Genomic DNA, 20,387 nt, shown 5'->3' on the forward strand with positions numbered 1-20,387 from the left:
CTTCTTTCCAACTGGACTGTGGGCATAATGACTGGAGTTGGAAACCCAATTTTGGACTATGAACATTCGAGGGTGGTGAGGTGGCATCATTAGATGGGAGGCTGGACTCCTGATGTCTGTGGAGGTATTCTACCTGCCCTGGCTGCCCAGCTCTCCACCTCATTTACACGAGAGAAACAAATGTCTATGTTGTCAGGGGTTTTCAGTCAATCACTGCTAAACTTAATCCCCACTCACTGCTGTCATCCCAGAAGCCTCAGTTTATGTTTTGTATTGTTTTTTGAGACTCTGCTGCCCTAGCTGACCTAGAACTCCTGAGTTCAAGCAATCCTCCTGCCTCGGCCTCCTGAGTACCTGGGACTACAGGCATGTACCACTGCACCCAGCTCAGTCTCAGCTGTAATGTCACTGCCTCAGGGAATCTTCCTGGATCACACAGACTCGGGCGGGTCCAACTGGGAGAAATTTCTCAGCATAGCATCCTGCACTTCTCTCCAGGACTTTTCACGTTTGTATCCAAGCCATTTTTTTCATATAATAATTGTTTTATTGTTTTTCACTCTATTTGAACACAATGTCCAATAGGGCAGGAACTGAGTCTGTCTTATTGAATCTTCAGCACCTAGAATAGTCACTCAATAAACTTTGTTGATGAATGAACATCACCTTTTTTAGGGGGGAGGATCTGGGAACTTCCCATTTTAAATGAGATGACTGAGCCAAGCATGGTGGCATGCACCTGTAATCTAAGCAACTCAGGAAGCTGAGGCAGGAGGATCCCAAGTTCCAGGAAAGCTTGGACATTTTAGCAAGACCCTGTCTCATAATTTTAAAAATTAAAAAGACTGGATCTGTAGCTCAGTGGTAAAACACCCATGGATTCAATCCCCAATACAGAGAGAGAGAGAGAGAGAGAGAGAGAGAGATTACTGTATTCTTCATTGACCAGATCAAGTCCTTATAGTTGCTGTACATAACACAGTGACCCAACCAGACCCCCACTTCAGACACACCAGCTTCTCCATTGGAGTCTTATCCACATGGAAATTTGCCCTCCCCTCTCTCTGTCCCAACCTCTGTATCTTTGTGCTCCTCTTTTTCCCAAAGTTCTTGGATTATCTATTTACCACAGACAAATTGGCAGCAACAGGCCCCAGAATTCCAGTTCAGCAAACAGACTATTGTCCTGCTGGAAGTCACCTCTAGCAAAGAAGAAGATGATGCCACCATCTTTCTCCCACTCGGTAGCTGAGGAGCTGGCAAGAGAGAAGCCACGAGGTCACGTGACCTTCCAGGCGCTGCTCTCTCTAGCTCCCACTGGCAGCCATGTGTGTGCCCCAGGCCTTCTCTGACCTTCAGACCCTGAGATTCCCACCTTCGCCTCTTCTCTCCACCTCAGTGACCTTCCAAAGCACTGAAGCATGGAGGGTAAGATTGAGGGCCTGGCCAGGTTGGTCCCCACTAGGCTGTGAGCACCTGAGGGCAGGAATTGAAATTTACCCAGCTTTGTCTTCTCGTACTTCCATGTACCTGGTACAAAGTCGGCATTTAGCAAATGTCCACTAGGTAAAGCAAAATGCCATCTGGCCGCAGCTTGGAGAGGAAGAAAGGGCTTGGTAGGGCAAGGAGGATCATTTGAAATACTTGCTGCCCACTGGGTGACCTGAGGGGCTGGAGGGAAAGTGAGATGGAGGACAGTCGGGGCTACAGATCAGGTCTGACCCGCCAGCCACTAGCAATGAGGGAGTAGAGGCCCAGTCAGGAAAGGCCAGGTGAGTCCAGGGCCAGTGGGAACCATATCCCAGGAGACCCTTTCCCTGCAGCACCCCAACATCCAGGGGGAACTATAACTATAGGTGAGTGACCACAATTGGCTATTGGCTCTAATCAGTGCCATCCTTAGCTGCTGCTTTTATTATTATTATTATTATTATTATTATTATTATTATTGGTACTGATGATTGAACACAGGGATGCTTTATCACTGAGCTACATCCCCATACCTTTTTAGTTTTTAGTATAAGACACAGTATTGCTAAGTTGTTGAGGTTGGCCTCCAACTAGAGAACCTTCTGCCTTAGCCTCCCACATAGGTAGAATTATAGGCAAGCATCACCATGTCAGGCAGCTACTCCACCTGAGAGAGCACAACCTAAGAGGCTGCCACCACAGGGCCACACAAGAGCTGTCCAGGTCCACCACAGTCTTCTGGGCCATTGTCTTCTACCCTACCACCCCAACCTGAATGATTCCCAGGGACCATGTGGATCTCAGGGATGCCCCTCATACAGAAGTAGTTCCAAGTTGGGCTAGCTAAACTTCAGATGTCAGGCTGGAAGAGCCTTCAGAGACCATAGAATCAGTCCAAAATATACACAGGGTGGATGAAGAAATTGAGTCCAGAAAGAACAAAGATTTGCCCTCAGCTGTAGAACAAGCTAGAGGAACAAGAGGTTCCTGGCTCCCATTTCAGTGCCATTTGCCACACAAGGTACGGTCTCTGGGGAAGAAAGAGCTGCAGGTTTGGAATGGAAGCTCTCAGTCTCAGAGGAGGATATTCACCCTCACTTCACAATGGAGTGAAGAGCACAACCCTGTGGCCCAATAAGCTGGGTACTAATCCTATCTCATCCACAGTATAACCTTCAGGAAAAGTCCCAGCCTCTTTGTACTTCAGTTTCCTCAATGAAAAAAATATAGACAATAGTAATGGTGCTAACCTTGTAGCAATGTTGGGGAAATTAAATGAGTGGATACATACAAAGTGCTTGGTAAAGGTTTGATTATATAGTATGTGCTCAATAAACACAAGCTGTCACTATTGCATAGCATCAAAGCCCTCTGTGTCTTAAATCAGCAGAAGGCCCTCCCCTGAGGAGTGATTTGCAGTAGCAAGATTTGCATTTCCCAGAGTGTGGGTGGAATCCAGGGCCCCCTCCCCAGGCTGTCAGTGACCCCACCCTCCAACCTCCTGTCTCCGGACTCAGTGGGCCCTCAGCCCCTCCAGTCGCCAGCCTGTCTGCCCGGCTCTCACGCCTGATGCAGAGATAAACATATCCCATGATAGTATTGTTTCCCACTTCCCGTAGCTCTCAAGTGCGATCCTAGGGGGTAGGATTAGCCAGGCATCCAGGCAGCTTAGAGGTTTGGAAGGATTGAGAGGCTATTCACAAAGTTGGCCAGTCCCCAGTCCTTAAAGACAGTGGAGGTAGCTGGGATTGCAGGGAAAGGGCAAGGGAAGCTGCTGCGGCCTGACCTTCTGGAACACTGTGCCGTCCTCAGCCACACACCACAAGCACATTTGACCTAGATAGAGGGAGAGCTGCCCAGCTGAGTGGAGACATAAGACATCCCCTCTGCTAGTCAATTTCCTCCCCAGCCCTGATCCGAGCCTCTGGTTTCTATGTTCCCTCAGGTGGCTGATCTGACATGCAAGGTGTGTCCTAGGAAGGGAAGCCCAGAGCCCTTGGCAGACAGCCCGCAACCCTGGAGCCTAGGAGGCAGGCAGGGGGAGGGGCTGGAGGATGGAGGGTGCTTACCTCATCCAGTGGTAGAGTCAGCCAGGGGAGAGAGGCCTTCCTCCCAACTCAGCCAGGGCGGGCCCCCTGCTCTCTCCCCACTCCCCAGTACTCCCAGTACAGCCACTCTCATGACCTCACTGCCATGACCAAGCCAGGCAGGCAGCCAGCAGCCGGGGACCCGCCAAAATCCTCATCCCCCCGAGACCACCACAAGTCAGTCATGGCCAGGACAATGTTGCTCAAATAACCTCCACCCACCCAAATGCACATCCACAAGACAGTGTGTCCCACTACATGTTTACTCCAGTCAGGCGGGCCCACCTCCCCTCCCAAGAAGGCTGGACCAGGGCGGTCAGTCCTCTACTACCAGACATCCCAGCTCCTCCTCCCCCTGCTCAATTCTGCTCAGCTACCCCAACATGATCTCCCCTAAGTAACCCATCTGCTATTAACCTTGCCACAATTCCATAGTGATGGTGGTGGTGATAATGATGGTGATTGTGGTGGTGATGGTGATGACACATGTTAGTGATGGTGATTGTGGCAGTGATTGTGGCGGTGATGGTGTTGGTGATGGTGACTGTGGTGGTGATGGTGTTGGTGATTGTGGTGGTGATGGTGATTGTGGTGGTGATGGTGGTGATGTTGGTGATGGTATTGGTGATCATGGTGGTGATGGTGATGGTGATTGTGGTGGTGATGGTGTTGGTGTTGGTGATTATGGTGGTGATGGTGATTGTGGTGGTGATGGTGGTGGTGTTGGTGATCATGGTGGTGATGGTGGTGGTGTTGGTGATGGTATTGGTGATCATGGTGGTGATGGTGTTGGTGATTGTGGTGGTGTTGGTGATGGTGTTGGTGATTATGGTGGTGATGGTGATTGTGGTGGTGATGGTGGTGGTGTTGGTGATGGTATTGGTGATTGTGTTGGTGATGGTGATTGTGGTGGTGTTGGTGATGGTGTTGGTGATTGTGGTGGTGATGGTGGTGGTGTTGGTGATGGTATTGGTGATTGTGTTGGTGATGGTGGTGGTATTGGTGATGGTATTGGTGATTGTGTTGGTGATGGTGGTGGTATTGGTGATGGTGTTGGTGATTGTGGTGGTGTTGGTGATGGTATTGGTGATTGTGGTGGTGATGGTGATGGTGATTGTGGCGTTGATGGTGGTGGTATTGGTGATGGTATTGGTGATTGTGGTGGTGATGGTATTGGTGATGGTGTTGGTGATGGTGATTGTGTTGGTGATGGTGTTGGTGTTGGTGATTGTGTTGGTGATGGTGTTGGTGATGGTGTTGGTGATTGTGGTGGTGTTGGTGATGGTGTTGGTGATTGTGGTGGTGATGGTGATTGTGGTGGTGATGGTGGTGGTGTTGGTGACGGTATTGGTGATTGTGTTGGTGATGGTGATTGTGGTGGTGTTGGTGATGGTGTTGGTGATTGTGGTGGTGATGGTGGTGGTGTTGGTGATGGTATTGGTGATTGTGTTGGTGATGGTGGTGGTGTTGGTAATGGTGTTGGTGATGGTATTGGTGATTGTGTTGGTGATGGTGGTGGTATTGGTGATTGTGTTGGTGATGGTGGTGGTATTGGTGATGGTATTGGTGATTGTGTTGGTGATGGTGGTGGTATTGGTGATGGTATTGGTGATTGTGGTGGTGATGGTGATGGTGATTGTGGCGGTGATGGTGGTGGTATTGGTGATGGTATTGGTGATTGTGGTGGTGATGGTGGTGGTGTTGGTGATGGTATTGGTGATCATGGTGGTGATGGTGATGGTGATTGTGGTGGTGATGGTGGTAATGGTGGAAGTGATTATGATGGTGATATTAGAGATGGAGGTGATAGAGGTGAAGTGGTAGCAGTGGTGATGAGCTGGTAGAGGGGATAGAGATGGTGATGGTAGTGGAGGTAGTGGTGGTTGAGGTAGTGGAAATCAAGTGAGTAGGGGTGTCTCCTCTCCTTCTCTAAGCTTGAACAGACCATCAGCCATGACCCCGAGGACTACAGGAACACTGTGTTGATTAAAGAGTGTCCAGGGCATTCGGCACAGAAGGCTCTCAGAGCAATGGGAGTAACCACCCCTACCCTGTTCCCCAGCAAGGCATAATATGTTCCCGTCTGGGACTTCAGACTATCCTCCAACTCGCAGCAAGTATCGTCTGGCCTAGAATCTGCTGAGGCTTCCCTTGAGGAAGGTGGACAGAGACCCGGCTCAGGAGGCGGGGGATCCTACAATGGGATCCCATCTAAATGCACTACACTTGGTAGGTCTGATCCTACCATAAAACAGGAATCATAATTCTTATTGGCAAAGTTATTGTGAGGACTGAAATAAATATCCTTAGAAAGGCCTGGTACAGAAAAGTGGCATAAGAAGTGTTAGATATTTTTCATTCCGCTTCCAGGGTTTTCTTATCAAGCCCCACCTACCCACTCTCCCAGCCCACCTCCTTTGCCGCGTGTCTCCATGCATTCACTTTCTAGAGCTACTGTAACAAATCATCACAAACTTTGTGGCTTAAGACAACAGAAATGTGTTCTGTCACAACTCTGAAGACCAGAAGTCTAAAATTAAGGAATCAGCAGAGCCGAGTTCTCTTCCGACTTCTGGAGGCTGGTCCCTGCCTCTGTCTTCACCTGAGTCTTCACATGACCTTCCTCTGTGTCTCTGTGTTCCTTTCTGTTTCTTACAGGGACTTGCACTGGATTTAAGATCTACCCTAATCCAATATGATTTCATCTTAATCCTTACTTTCATTATATCTGAAAAGACCTATTTCTAAATAAGGTCACAGTCTCAGATTCCAGGTGGACATAAATTTTGAGGGACCACTATAAAATTCATTCTATCCCCCCCCACAATCTGAGTAAACCAAACTTGATTTCTCAACCCCCTATCACCTGGCACAACCGCAGCCCTGTCCAAACTGCTCTGAGACCCACACCCAACCCCTGCAGTGTCCCAGGCCCCTGGCCAGTGCCCAGCTCTGCAGCACCATGCGTGCATGAGCTCAGATTCCCTCTTCACTTGGCGGTGAGAAAGGGGGATTCTAGGCTTCAGCCAGAGCCCATAGGGGCCTCTCTGCTCGGAAATGCTTCTTCCTCTCCCCCTGGCAGCTGTTTGGTTTGGCGGGGGTCCAGCTGGCAAGTTCAGCAGCCAAGGAGCCCTGGGGGGCAGGGGGAGGGAATGGTGTGGGGCAGGCAGCTCCCTGCTCAGGCCCAGGCCCTGGGAGCTGGGCCAATGGCTGGCCTCCCTGCTGGCTGGCTCCGGTCCCCTCACCCTTGGTTCTCCTCCTCCTGGTCTCCTGTCCTCCCCATCCCACAAAGGGGAATTCTGGAGACCCTCCACCACCCGCCCCAGCCAAGGAGAAGACGTGCAGAAGAGGAGCATCAGCTGGCAATGCAAGAAACACACCTAGAGAAAGAGCATTTAGCCGGTGCTGCAGATCTGCTCGTACAGGCTTTGGATACTCTTTCAGGGCACCCTAGGACAACCTGAACTCCTTCCAACATGTGGATACCCTGTCCCTTGCTCCATCGTGTTCCTGCACTCTCCTGTCCCTTGTATCTCCTCTAAAGTACTTGCCTTCTCTTTCCAGGGCCCTTCTGAACCCCAAGCTATTGCCCATTCTGAATCAGGCCTCTCCTCAGATAAACAAGACAGGAAATGAAGTCTCAGACGCCACAGGTCCTTTACCAAGGATGAGAATGTGGTAAAGAAACATACGAGGAGGGACTTTAGAGCCCATTCTGCATAGGTTTAAGTGAAAGCCCTACATTTAACACCTGTGGAAACCTGGACAGGTAATAACTCTCTGAGCCTCTGGCGCACACCTACTACCAGCTACTCAGGAGGCTAAGGCTGAGGAACAGTGTAAGTTCAAGGTCAACCTCAGCAACTTAGATCCTATCTCAAAAAACTTCTAAAGGGCTGGGGATGTAGCTCAATGGTAGAGCTATATTGCCTTTAAGGCCCTGAGTTTAATCCCTAGTATTGGGGGGAGAGGAATGAGGATACTTAATATAGTTAATTTTTGGATTTGCAAGGACAAAATCACATCGCGTCTGAAAGAACAGAGGTACTCTCTAAATGACAACGACTTACTACGAGCCAGGCACCTTGTTAAGCACTTTGTATTGATTATTTCATTTAAACCTAATAATAACTTTAGGAAATAGAAACCATTTCACAGCTAAAGGAGCTAAGCATTTCAGGTTCCAGAAAAAGTAAGTGGCTGAGTAGGGATTTTTTTTCCAAGCACCATGAATCCAGACCCTGTCGTCTAAATCAGCATGCTCTGGCAGAGTAAACATGGTAGATAGTACTAGTGTTAGTATTAATATTAATATCGTTATGGGCGGTTCGGACTGAGCCTAGGTCACAGAGAGCAGCTGTGGTGCAGGGGTTTTCCCAGGGGCCCCTGCAGGTGCAGCATGGAGGTCTCCCTCACAAGGCACAACACAAATTTACATGCAGTTTGCAAGGAAAGTTCTGCCTGGCTGCCTCTGTGATTCTGAAGTCCCGGATGCTAGGGTCAGCCCATCCCAGCCTCTCAGTCACAGGAGGAGACCATTGAAACTGAGTCTCCGGAGGCGCTTTTGCCTTGGCACATCTGGAAGCTGTTAGCCTCCTCTGCCCCCCTCCTGGAGCCAGCTGTTTGCGGTGGCTAATTCTGGGAAGTGCCCCTCAGTCAGCAGCTGCCTGTGGGGACAGGGGTGGGGGTTCCTCACCACCAAACCAGTGGAAAGGGAGGGAGCTGGGCAGGTCGCACAGGGTTAATCTGAATAACCACAGCTGTCACCCAGAAAAGCTGGTCTCCTCCCCCAGCCCTGCAGATAGCCATGGGGTTACTATGGGTTGAGTAATGAGAGGGGAAGAGGGGGAGGAGGCAGCGAGACGGAGGAGCAGAGATGGAGAGAATGTTTCTGCTGTAAAAGATCTTCAAGAGGTCATCTGATATTGTCCATCCCCCTGTTGCCTAGGGTCACAGTGACCGTGTGGTGTAGTAGAAAGGGGGCATCCTTTGTAGTTGAGCTGAGCTAGGTCATGATCCTGACTCCATCACTGTTGGTCTCAGTGACCTTGAGAAAGATCCTCAGCCTCTCCAGGCCTAAAAATCTCATCTGTGAGATTGGGAGACCCCTACCTCCCTGGCAAGACTGCCAAGAGGCTTCTGGGAAATGTGGTCTGGTCCAGGCCCCAAAACATGGGCTTCCTCCTGCTGAGAGCATCAGGAAGCTACAAGCCATCTTCCCCTGGCTCCACTCCCTGCTCCACCTGCTGGAGTCTCACTCTAGCTTTTGCCCATGGCACACTGGCCTCACTCCAGACCTACTCTCAAAGGTATGCCTTCCCTACAGCCTGAGCTACCCACCTCTCTACCCAGCTCTGCCGCCTCACTTCCAAGCTTATTGAACACCACCACCTCCCCACAGGAACTGGCAGCTCCTGCCAACTTCCATGGCCCCAAATCTCCCTCCACCAATGGCCTCCTTACCCCTGGCCTCAGGGAGGTGATTGGATATCTCTGAAGTCAGTCATCCTGGGGTTTAACCGTCATCACTGCTGCAAAGATGCCTCTTTATACACTATCACATGTAAGTTTCATCATTATTCTGAAAAGCTACTATTTTTATAAATATGGAGCAAAGGACAAATGTTAACATTCATTAGACTCGATATACATCAAGCTGTGAGAGAAAAGCCCAGGCACTCCTGGATTCTCTTCCAAGAAGATGCAGCATTAACAAATGAAGGACTGGCTAAAATCTCCTACAGGGATTATTGCAAAGGCTGTGACCCCAGATAGCCACCCTCTCCTCCTCCTGGCTGGAATACTCAGAATCACTGCTCAGCCCTAACCCAAGGAACTGCTCCATCACCTGCAACTTGGTGGCACCTATACCCACTTTCACAAGTTTCTCCTTCCTGTCCTCCCACAAGCTGGAGTCCCTGGAACAGTGAAATCACATCCTCAGGCTTCAGGCCCTCCTCCCTCCTCCCTAATCCACACGCCTTAACACCTTTGATGGTGGTGCTTTGGTTTTTTGTTTGTTTGTGGTTTTTGCAGCACTGGGGATTGAACCCAGGGGTGCTTTACCCCTGAACTACATCTCCAGTCCTTTTTATTTTTTTATTTTGAAACAGGGTCTCCCTAAATTGTTCAGGTTGGACTTTGGCCTTGAACTTGCAATCCTTCTGCCTCAGCTTCCTGAGTTGCTGGGATTACAGGTTTGACTGCATACAGCAATTGACGTTTTGTTTGTTTGTTTTGTTTTGTTTTGTTTAATATTTTATTTTAGTTGTAGGTGGACACAATGCCTTTATTTTATTTTTATATGGTGCTGAGGATTGAATCCAGGGCCTCACACATGCTAGGCGAGCGCTCTACCACTGAGTCACAACCCCAGGCCCACAACAATTGTTTTTAACCACCATTTATCAAGTGCTTAACTTTGTGCCAGGCGCTTTATGACTACTATCTCATTCAACAGCCCACACATGCTCAGTGACCCCCAAAATGAGTATTGTTATATTAGACTTACAAATGAGGAAGCCAAGCTTCAGAAAGAGACCCTTCATACAAAGCACAATCCCAGTCTGTGGGGACAGCAACCACTGGCCTTGCAAAGAGCCCAGCAGCCCAGCACACTATCAAGGGTCCCAGACCTGAAGGGTCAGTCACCTAGGTGTTAGCTTCACCTGCATGTCTACCAGATGCCTCAAACTCAGCATGTCCAAAAACACACCTTCTGTGCTGTGCTTCTCCTTTAAAAGCGTTTTGCCCAGAGCTTTCCCATCGCCATTCAGAGCCACTCCATTCTTCTAACAGCGGAGACTCCCATCAGGAAATCCTGTTGTCTGGACCTTCGGAACTCACCACTCCCAACCACCTCCCCTGCTTGACCACAAGGACCCCCTCCCCCACCTCCAGGGCGGGTGTGTAGAGGAGGGAGGGCCTTAGGACTGATGCAGACGTAATTGAGCAGACAGCATATGGGAGGCCCCTGCTGAGAGACCAGTCTTATCCCACCCTTAAGAGGTTTCATGTTTGCAAAAACGCCTTCACATCCATGTCTCCTGGGACCCTCACCATTAGCCTTAGACAGTTCTCTCCCTCCCTCCCCTCTCTCTTTCCTTCCTTCCGTGTCCTCCCTCCTACCTTCTTTCCTTTGCTTTCATGTGAAATACATACTGAGCATTTGCTCCATTCGTAACACAGGAAGATGGGGGTTACGGAATACCAGTGTGGTTCTAGGGCCCTAGAGAATTGAAACTGTACTTGTGGTTTCCATAACGAGACCAAGATGTTGGACAAGGAACAAAACCAGCCATAGGCCTCACCAGCAGGTATGCTCAAGGACGCAGGGAACTCTCGCTGGAAAAGCAGATCTGAGCTGGGGGTGGGGATTTTCAGACAGACCAAGGTAGGACAGAGGAAGGAAAGGACTCTGGGCGTAAGGGATAGTTTCAGCACAGCCCTGAAAAGAACAGACCAAGTCTAGAGGGCACCCATCTGGTTGGAACAGAAAGGTCACTTGAGGTGTGGTGGAGTCCGGGGAGCATCCAGAAGTGAAGAGAGAAGAGGATCAACGGTCAGACCTCCCAGCAGGATTTGCCATAAGGACAATTGTGGCACAGCAAATCACTGACTCTGGACATACACTGACCTGGGCTCAAATCCTTGCCTCCTGGGCAGGTGGCTTTCTCTCTGCCTTGGATTTCTCACCTCTAATAGAGAAAATAATCCCCACCTCAGAGTACTTAAATGAGATGATCGTACTTAAATGAGATGATCTGGCATCGTACTTCATAGATGCTTTTTAAAAATGTTTATTGAATCTGAGCAAATGAAGGCAGTGGGTGTGAAGCGCTCGTTCAAGTGGTTTAGTCACAGAAGAACCAGATTGCACAATGGCCCAAGTCAGCGCGGGGTCAGGGGAGGCTGTTTCTTAGCTGAGGGAGACCTGTGGGTGTTTGCAAGTTGAGGAGGATGGATGCTGCCAAAAGAGGGCCCAGGGAGGAGAAGGCTCAAAAACAGATAGCAGGGACAGTGACACGGCCCTGCGAATGTACTAAAACCATCAAATGGAACACTTTAAGTGGGTGGATTGTGTGGAATGTGAATTTTATCTCAATAAAACTGTCAAAAAAAATGTCTGGAGAGATCCACTAGCTCTTGGGAGTCAAGGAGGGAGGACTTGGGCTAGAGAACAGAGAAGGATATATAGCGTGCTTCGTGCTTCCAAGACAGAGAATGGCAGGCTGATGGGCTTGCTCTTAAATGATGCCTACTATGTGCCAGGTGCTGTGCCAGCCTGGAGTTGCTCACAGTCCCTAGGCAGGTCCAACATGAGTGGAGCCATGGAAGGGTGTACAGAGTGTGGTGGCAGCCCAGCACAGTGGGCACAAAGAGGGACTGGATACTCTGTCCCATTCCACAGTCTCCAATAGAGCCAGGCATCTCTCAATCGGACCCACCTGTGTGGGCTCAGACCTGCAGTACAGGGGTGACCTGTGGGCTGTGACCACGGGTGGTGGACAGCAAGGTGGGGCTCTCTGCAGCCCAACTGGGACCATGGTTGGAAGTATCATTCTGGAAGAGTCAAAAGCAGGTCCTGAAGTCATCAGCCCAGTCCCCAAGAGGACTTGCATGTGGTTTCTTTGCTCTTCTGAGCAAGTGCCTTCCCTGCTCCTGAAACACCGCGGGTCATGTTCATATGGTAAAGTGATGCTCCATGACAGGTGGGCCAGGAGAGGCCTGGCAAGCTTGTTGGACAGGACAAGGAATTAGTTCAGGCCACAGAAAAACCACCAAGTGGACAAACCACAGTTGGGGAGAACATTGAGAATCAGGCACATCTCCTGAGTCAGGGGTCTTAAAGGCACCCCCAGATCAGCCTGCACTACCAGATGTTCCACACATTGACCCAAAGGCCCCAGCTGCCCGTGCCACCACCCAGAACCACTCACAACTTTTCTGTTCACCCCTACAAAGCTACATCCTTGCTACCACCTCCTTCCCTTCCCACCCCTCAGGCAAACTGAAGCAGTGTCCCAGAAGGAGGGCCTGAAGGGACCTGTTCTAACCCTGACCCTGCCACCAGTGTGCTGAGTGCCTTGCCCTCTGGGCTCAGCCCCCTTCCGTGTGCAGAGGCAGAATGTGAGGCGGTGAAGGGCATGGGCTCCAGACAGACTCCTGGGTGACCCCAGCCCCTCACTCACAGTGGTGAGAAGTTAGGCATGTTCTGCATCCTCTTTGCGTCTCAGTCCCCTTACCTAAAATAGGGTGACTCAGGCTGGAGGTGCAGATGTGTGGCAGAGTGTTCAGCCTGTATGAGGCCTTGGATTCCATCTCCGGCATGGAGAATAAATAAATAAATAGGCATCTCAGAGGACAGCATAAAAATTAAATGGACTAAGATATAAAGCACTCAGAATGGAGTATGGCCCAGACGAAGAGCTCAATTAATATTAACTCCTTATACTATTACGACTGTGTGGAGGATTGTTCAGTGGCCTCTGAGGTCCTTCCAGCTCTGGCATTCTATGACCTTGGGATTCTGCCAGTGCTTTCATACTGGTCTGCCTTTCTATTTCTGTACAATATATAGCCATTATTTGGGTAACGCAGGCATCTCAAACCTGGATGTCTTTTTGTCCTCAGGTCTCCTTGACTTTGGGTCTCCTTGACCTATGCTTTTCTATAACATCCAATGGGAGGCTTGCACCCCACCCACACACGGGAAAGCGCAGAGCCCTTCCCAGTATCTCTGAGGACAGCCTGGAGCAGGGAGCTCCTATTCCTCTTTGAAAGTCTCTGCGCTGTTGTGATCTGCTCTTAAAATACACCTGTGCGGCAAACCTTTCTGAAGTTTCAGGTGTGCGGTAAGAAATCACAGCACAGAACAGGAAGCAAGTCCAATGTCAAGTTGAAACAGTAGGAATCTGGGTGTGTCCCCGGCACATGTAGACAATGGAACAGGAGAAAGTAATGAGGAAGCTCCTGGGGTGTCCGCTAGTGAATACAAAGACAAGCGAGTCCCGAAAGAGTACAAAGCTGGATGCAGGATACCATGAATGACATGTTTGCTGGAAAAAGGGGGAGGACTGGGAACAGCTCAGTGGGAGAAGCTTGCCCAGCACGTGCGAGGCCCTGCATTTGATCCCCATCACCAACCACGAAGACAATAGCAAAAGAAAGAGGGAGATGTGGGAAGGGGGTTGCTATATGTACATAGAATACATCTGGGAAGCCACATAAGAAATTGGGGTCACCTTAGCTGCTGAGGAGGGGTGGAGGGAGGCTTTTTATCATACTTAAATGTTTGAGATAGGAAAAAATATTACCTACTAACAAAAAATAATATTTTTTAAATCAAAATAAAATTTGATTCTGCCCAGACATTTCCTTAGTAGTTCTCAAGCACTGGCCCTCTCATGAGGACTTTCCCTGTATCCCTCTCTGTCACTGGCTCAGAGATGCCAGTTTCCTCACAGCTCATGTTATGCAAAACTTTCGCTCTATCTTTATCTCATTGTCACTTATTCTGACCTTGCCTCTTTCACTCTGAGGGCCCATCACTGTGATTTCCTCACAGGAGAATCATTTCCCCAGGATGAACCATGACACATCCCTAGAAAGCAAGAGTGGAGGCAGCTTCTGGACTAAGTGGTTTTTTTTAGTCTGTTCCATGCCTGCCACGGTAGGGTGTGTGGTTTTGTTTTTTTTTTTTTTTTGTTTTGTTTTTGTACCAGGGACTGAACCCATGAGCTCTTAACCACTGAGCCACATCCCCAGCCCTTTTTATTTCTTTATTTTGAGACAGGGTCTTCCTAAATTGCTGAGGCAGGCTTTGAGTTTGTGAGCCTCCTACCTCAGCCTCCTGAGATTACAGCTTGCACCACTGCACTCGGCTGACTGTGAACCTCTTGAGAGCAGAGGCCCCCTAGCACATGTTTACCAGATGGAATCTGTTTGGGGAGGCAAGTGTGAGGACAAGGAGAGACAAGCCAGAGGGTGGAACCTAGGCCAGATCAGAAGCAGAGCAGGAAGGTAACAAAAGTTCACACTTACCAAGCATCTGACCCCTTGCCAGTCACTTCCCCCACCAAGTGCTTTCCATACATTAGCTCATTTAATCACGACAACCCCAAACAAGTTATTATCTGTGTTGTACAGATGAGGAAACTAAGGCACAGAGTGACTAAGGAACTCCCCTGACATCACATAGCTAACAAGCAACAGAGAAGAGTCCAGCTCAGACAGTCAGACAGAGCTGGAGCTGAGAAGTAGGAAGAAGGGCCTCAAGGAGGCTCCCTCTCTGGACCCTCTCTGGAGTTTTTTTTTTTTTTTTTTTTTTTTGAGGAAAGGGCAGACCATTCCCAGACCAGACCTGCTTGCTGTAGTGGTCTGGACAAGATCACCTTCCAGGGCCTTCACCACTTCTTGAGTCTCTCCTCTGAGCTGAGAACCCTGAGGGCAGGGATCTAAGTCCCTCAGTAGGTCTGGTTTAGAGCAGCAACTGAGGCCAGAGGTTAACAGCAGGAAGCACCACAGCTCCTGCAGAAGGACAAATGTTGTTCTGACCCCATATCCCTGCCCAACAAAGGCTCCAAAGGGGCTGGATGGGTAGCAAGCAGGGGACGAGAGTGGGCTTTCCAGCTCCAAAAACCTCCAACCCCAGCCCAGAGTGACCTGTCCCCTCTCCACTGCCCCTACTTTTAAGTGTGTGTACACAGAAACCCTGGCCCAATTCAATGAGTCCAGTGTCCCCTCAGGGTACAACAACCCTCTGCTTTGATTTATACTAGTGAATACACACTCCAGGAAATTCATTTATTCATTCGTTCACTCTTCTTTCCACAAGTTTTCATTGAGCTCTGCTAAGCTCCATGCCCTACATGACACAAGCCCCTCAAAAAATTACCCACCTAGTGGAGAAAATGGCACTTGGACTTGTAAGCCCAATAAAGATCCTTACCAGCGAGCTGGGTGGAAAGAGGATGTGTGGGCCCAATGGATGTCTTCACGGAGGGAACATCTGAGCTAAACCTTCAGGGCGGGTGGAACTTTCCAGACAGTAGCCAGTTGAGAAACTTAAGGTCATGTGGTGACTAGCGTGTACGACCCAAGAGCAGCAGCCACAGGCAAGACCAAGAGAGAAGAGAAAAGGCCAGGAGCCACGTCACAGAGGCCCCTGCAGGGCCCTGGACTATGCTACCAGAGACAAGATGACTCTTGAGGATCAGCGGCAAGGGAGCAACATTGTCTTCTTTCTGGTTTAGACAGACTATGCTAGCAGGGAGAAGAAGGATCAAAGGGGGGAGCTGGGCCGCCTTAGTCAATCTTGCCATCCACAGGCCCCTCCTGCCCTTCGCACTGTGCTGGCTGCCTGGGGCCTGGCCTCCTCACAGCCACCGTCTTCAAGTGTCTGAACCATATTCCACCACAGGCATGTTAGGGGAGTAAAAAGAAGAAGACCCCTGGTGGCTGGTCAGCATCCTGTCCTAAGCCCCAGGGTGTGTGTGTGATGTTTGCTCCACTCACTTCTCTCAGCTGGGACCCCGGCAGGAGCTCAGAGAAGAAAAAGAGAGAGCCTGCCAGAAGCCAGCCCCGGAAAACAAAGTTACAGGTTTAAGATGACAGCGAAGGCTTACTGAGTACCTAGTGTATCTGCGAACTAGCCAGGCTTAACATTAGATATCCTATCAAGGATACATTGCTGGTGGGACTACAGATTATTGAAACCACTATGGAAAGCAGTATGGAGATTCCTCAGAAAATTTAGAATGGAACCACTATTTGACTCAGTTATCCCACTTTTCAGTATATAACCAAAGAAGTTAAAATCAGCATACTACAGTGACACAGTCACATCAATGTTTACAGCAGCTCATTTCACAATAGCTAAACTATGGAACCAACCTAAGTGCCCTTCAATATATGAATGGGTAAAGGAAATGTGGTATATATACACAGTGGAATATTACTCAGCCATAAAGAAGAATGAAATTATGGCATTTGCCTGTAAATCGATGAAACTGGAGACTGTCATGCTAAGTCAAATAAGCCAATCCCCCAAAATCATATCTCTGATATGCAGATGCTCACACACAATAAGGGGGAAGGCGGGGAGGGAAGAATAGAAGTTCATTGGATTAGACAAAGGGGAATGAAGGGAAGGGAAGGAGGATGGGAATAGAAAAGACAGTAGAATGAATAGGACATAACTTTCCTATGTTCATGTATGAATACACAGCCAGTGAAACTCCACATCATGCACAACCACAAGAATGGGAAGTTATACTCCATGTATGTATAATATGTCAAAATAGACTCTACTGTCATGTTTATCTAAAAGGAACAAATTTTTAAAAATTTTAAAAGAAATTTTATGAAGAGATTCTATTGCCAAACCCATTTTACAGAAGGAAAAATAAAGCAAACAAAAACCCCATAGCATATACCACAAGGGCTCAAAACCAGGTCCTCTAGCTCCTTTTGTTTATTCAATAAATGCAATCATCATCCTTCAGGATCTGCCAGGAAATTGGTTCTAGGACCCCTGAAACCAAACTCCTTGGGTGCTGAAGTCCTTTATATAAAACACAGTCCTCCTGCATGCTTTAAATCATCTCTAGGTTATTTATAATACCCAACACAATGTAAAGGGTATAATGACAAGGAATAAAAAGTGTGCATTTAGCACAGGTGCTATTTACTCATTGATTTATTTATTAGTATCTTCGCTCCTTAGTTGAATGTGCTGATGTGGAACCGTGGATTTGGCAGGACCCAGGAATGCAGAGGGCCCACTCTGCTTCCTAAACCCCTGCAAATGTGCCAGGCACCAGCTAGGCTCTTAGAATAAGTAGTGAATCTTGCAACAGTTCATGCTGTAACCACCCTGGGCCACCTCCCTGGGGTAGGATGAAGGTCAGGAGCAAGGATCAGTCGTCATGCTTAGAGACAAAGTTCAGTGTCTCAGAGCATGATCAGTTACCAAAGAGAAAGAACAGTCACTCTGCTAAGGAGCAGGAGGGCCCTAGGGCTCATGACCTCCTCTCTGAGAGGAGGACAAAGGCTTGAATCCTCAGCATCCCCCGCTCGTGCTCTTCCTGGTCTCTTTGGGTTGTGCCCAATCTCTTAACAGCCATGTCCCTTGGTGTCCTAGAGGCAGGAGGCGATAGGTAAGAGCCGCCAGGAGGACCTTATGCAGGAGAAGGGAGACATGTTTTCCCTTCCCCAGCCTGCTCCTGGCCTTGCACCTCAGGGGCCTACCTCTGGCCTGGGGAACGGAGTAAGTGGGTAAGAGAAAATGGCAGGAATCTGGGACGATGGGACCATTCCCTTGCCTGGGTGGCGGGTGGCTACCTCTGCAACAGTGACTCAACTGCAGGTCAATGAAGTCAGGGGAAGATAGAGCGGTTTGTTGTGGTCATCTTGGACTCAGCGGCCCCAGGCAGAAAGACTGAAGGCCAGGTCAGCCTCAAGGATGTGAAGTATGTGCTGGAGGATGGAGGGATCTTTGGGGACTTTCTTGAATTCACAAGCCAAAGGCAAGAAAGATTGTCTGGGATTGCATTCCTATTGTGGGGTCTATAGAGACCCTGGTCATCCCCTCCTACCTCCCATTCCTCAAGATCCTCTCGAAGAGTCTTCTGCCAGGAAGCCTCCCTGTACGAATGCATCTTCTCCCCACTGATCCGCGTGCACTGACTGACGTAGGACCTCTCCAGCATTTTCCTCAAACTTATACCCAAGTCAGGGGAGTACTATACTCCACCCCATCTTCAGGCTCAGGTCTCCTAAAATGGTGGCCAAATTTCTTTAACAGCTTATCTTTTAGTTTCAAATATATGCAAACTTTATGTCCTACTCCAGGATATAGTCATACATGTTGTTATTATTTTTTTCTTTTTTAGTATGTGGTACCAGAGATTGAATTCAGAGACTCTCTACCACTGAGCTACATCTTCAGTCTTTTCTATTTTTTATTTTGAGGCAGGGTCTCACTAAATTGCTGAGGCTGGCCTCCAACCTGTGATCCTCCTGCTTCAACCTCCTGAGTCACTGGGATTACAGGCACGTGCCCCTGAGCCTAGCTATTATTGTATTTTTTTTTAAATAATAATTCTGCCATGCATGGTGGCACATGCCTGTAATCTCAGCGACTCAGGAGGCTGAGGCAGGAGGGTCACAAGATCGTGAGTTCAAAGTCAGCCTCAGCAATTTAGCGAGGCACTAAGCAACTGCGTGAGATTGTGTCTGTAAATAAAATACAAAAAAGGGATGGGGATGTGGCCTAGTGGTTAAGCACCCCAGAGTTCAACCTCTGGTACCAAAAAGAAGAAGAAGAAAAAGGAGGAGGAGGAGGAGGAGGAGGAGGAAGGGTACTGACTCGTACTTAACCTATAACTTTGTAAACTACCTCAACTTTAGCAAGAACGTCATTGTAGACCTCGATTGGAGAACCAATGAGGCAATAAACTTCATCTGGATCCAAGAGCTGTCTGGCTGGTCCTGAAACCCTGATCTCTGCCATCCTCAGAGCAGCTAGGTAGGTGGGCAGCTGGAGGCCTCTCTGTGGTTCCCTCTGCTGACAGGGCACAGCTCAAACCTCACATTCTGCTGATGCCACAATGTTACTGGTTTGGAAGCACATCCAGAACATCAGTGCACAAATTTAGCTGGAAATTATAATCACTTGTGGATCTTTTGAAACCCTTGCCACTCAGCCCACAACTTACACCAATTAAATCAGTGTCTCTTGAGGATGAAATTCACTCAATGGTACTTTTTAATTCTCCCCAGACAATTCCAATGTGCAGCTGAGTTTGAGAACCAGAGATTTGGGCCAACCCTTTATAATGACAGAGATGCTGAGGCCCAGCGAGAAGTGCCTGGCTCAAGGTCATCAGCAAGGCATTGGCCAGACCCAGCAACTCCACTAACCAAGGCAGGCCTCCTCCTGTCCACACCCATCCTCCACACCCCTGGGGGCACTTGCCTGGCAGACCGCTAGTTCCACAAGGATCCTAGAGTTCTTGGTTCAAGACTGGCTCAGAGGAAGATCCCCAGGATAAGCTCCCTGAGCCCTTCATCCCAGAGTGCCCCCATTCAAGCTGCTCTCTGGAGACAGGATGTCCTAGAGCATTTCCACCCTGCAAATTCTCCTTGCCTCAAAGCCAACCTGGATTGATTTAACAGAATTTCAGGGGGACTGAGGGCTGGGATGGCTGGGGCTTGGGGCAGGACACCACAAGGAGATACACTATAGCTACAGGCAAAAGCTGGGACAGGCATGGCACAGGGTTCCCTGGCTCCACCCTGAGGAGGGGAGTACTCTCCCCTCCCTCCTCTCCCCACCCTCTGGTGACGCAGGCCCGCACGCACACAAGCACGCAAGCACGGACCTCTGCCCTCCACCTCACACCCTTGCCCCAGTGGGGAGATGAGGGAAATCTGTCTGCAACTTATTTTCATTTGGGTCTGGCGGGTCTCAATAGATCCATCCAGGGACATGCAGGGCCCTGTGTCCTATCCATGAGACGCACACCCACAATCAGAACTTCTGAGGGAGAGGGAGGAGGAGGCATCCCAGGGATTCAGAGTCTTTGGACTGAAGACATTCAGTGGCCAAACACCACTCTAGGAGGGGAGGAGGGATGGGAATCACAAGGAAAGACAAAGAGGCTGAAGTGGGCATCCAGTCTTCTGTCGTCTTCTTCCATCTTCTAACCCAATGGTTCTCAACCCTGATCACACATAGAATCACCTGGGGAGCTTTTAAAAATGCAGATGTCTAGGCTCCAGTCCCAGGAAGTTTGATTTAACTCTTCTTCCAGTAAGAAGTTTGTG

General features: G+C 49.2%; 1 protein-coding gene across 1 annotated transcript in view; it reads right to left on the reverse strand.

Moving 5' to 3' along the window:
• Positions 1–1,114: 1,114 nt before the first annotated feature.
• Positions 1,115–20,387, reverse strand: part of RSPH9 (radial spoke head component 9) — a 68,240-nt gene continuing 48,967 nt past the window's right edge. Inside the window, exon 6 of the mRNA XM_079148520.1 lies at positions 1,115–1,256. The gene's annotated coding sequence lies outside the window, so the exon portion shown is untranslated. The remainder of the gene's footprint in view (positions 1,257–20,387) is intronic.

The sequence above is a fragment of the Sciurus vulgaris genome (genome assembly GCF_902686455.1).
Source record: "Sciurus vulgaris genome assembly, chromosome: 7".
NCBI classification, from domain to species: Eukaryota; Metazoa; Chordata; class Mammalia; order Rodentia; family Sciuridae; genus Sciurus; species Sciurus vulgaris.